At 39.7% G+C, this 1,110-nt stretch overlaps 1 non-coding gene across 1 annotated transcript; it reads left to right on the forward strand.

Annotated features, from left to right (window-relative positions):
- Nucleotides 1–421: 421 nt before the first annotated feature.
- TRNAI-AAU lies at nucleotides 422–495 on the forward strand. The gene has a single exon. It is a non-coding gene; the product is annotated as a tRNA-Ile (tRNA).
- The last annotated feature ends 615 nt before the right edge of the window (nucleotides 496–1,110 follow it).

Here is a 1,110-nt window from a genome sequence, read left to right on the forward strand (position 1 = left end):
AATGATACGGCTGTTCACAATTTTTCTTTAGATCTGAGTCGTTCGATATGTTCTTCAATGAAGGATGAAAATTGAGGATTTCTGAGAGTTCTTTCAGGAACAAGAAGGAGGTAAATGAACTTATTTTGGGCGTTCGATATGTTCTTTTACGAAAGATGAAATTCGAGGATTTCTCAGAGTCCTTTCAAGAACAAGGAGGTAAATGAACTCACTTTGAAGGCCAGATTCAGTATTGCGACTCTCATGAGAGAAAATTTTTCGGCAAGCCACGTGTCAACTTGTGGGAAGGAAAGCGCGTGAGACCGTCGGCAAGCCACGTGTCAACTTGCGGGAGGGAAAGCGTGTCAGACAGCCTGAGGGACACGTATTGATGATTGGGTGGACTAACGCGTCAGGCGCATTGTCAGGAGAGAAAATCTATGGCCTATTAGCTCAGTTGGTTAGAGCGTCGTGCTAATAACGCGAAGCTCGTAGGTTTGACACTTCCATGGGCCAATTTCATTCATTTTTAACTATATCTTTTTCATGATACGAGTTAAAGCACTACGAACTTTAGAAGATAATGCCTTTTTTAAGTTTATTATGCATAAAGTTATGTAAACGAAACTCGATTGGCTGGATTAGGAGCTAATGATCTATAATATGCATAAAACTTATGCCCTATTAGCTTAGTTGTAAGATTGTCGTGTTAAAAACGTGGAGGTCGTAGGTTCGACAATTACATAGGCCAAGTTTTATTAATTCTTAATAATATCTTTTCATGATACGGTGTTACAACAGTACGAACTTTAAACCGATGATACGGCCGTTCACAAGTTTTCTTTAGATCTGAGTCGTTCTTCAATGAAGGATGAAATTCGAGGATTTCTGAGAGTCCTTTCAGGAACAAGAAGGAAGTAAATGAACTTATTTTGGGCGTTCGATATGTTCTTTTACGAAAGATGAAATTCGAGGATTTCTCAGAGTCTTTTCATGAACAAGGAGGTAAATGAACTCATTTTGCAGATCAGATTCAGTATTGCGACTCTCATAAGAGAAAATTTTTTGGCAAGCCACGTGTCAACTTGCGGGAGGGAAAGCGTGTCTGACAGCCTGAGAGACACGTATTGA

Source organism: Cucurbita maxima, unplaced genomic scaffold, assembly GCF_002738345.1.
Source record: "Cucurbita maxima cultivar Rimu unplaced genomic scaffold, Cmax_1.0 Cma_Scf00436, whole genome shotgun sequence".
NCBI lineage: Eukaryota > Viridiplantae > Streptophyta > Magnoliopsida > Cucurbitales > Cucurbitaceae > Cucurbita > Cucurbita maxima.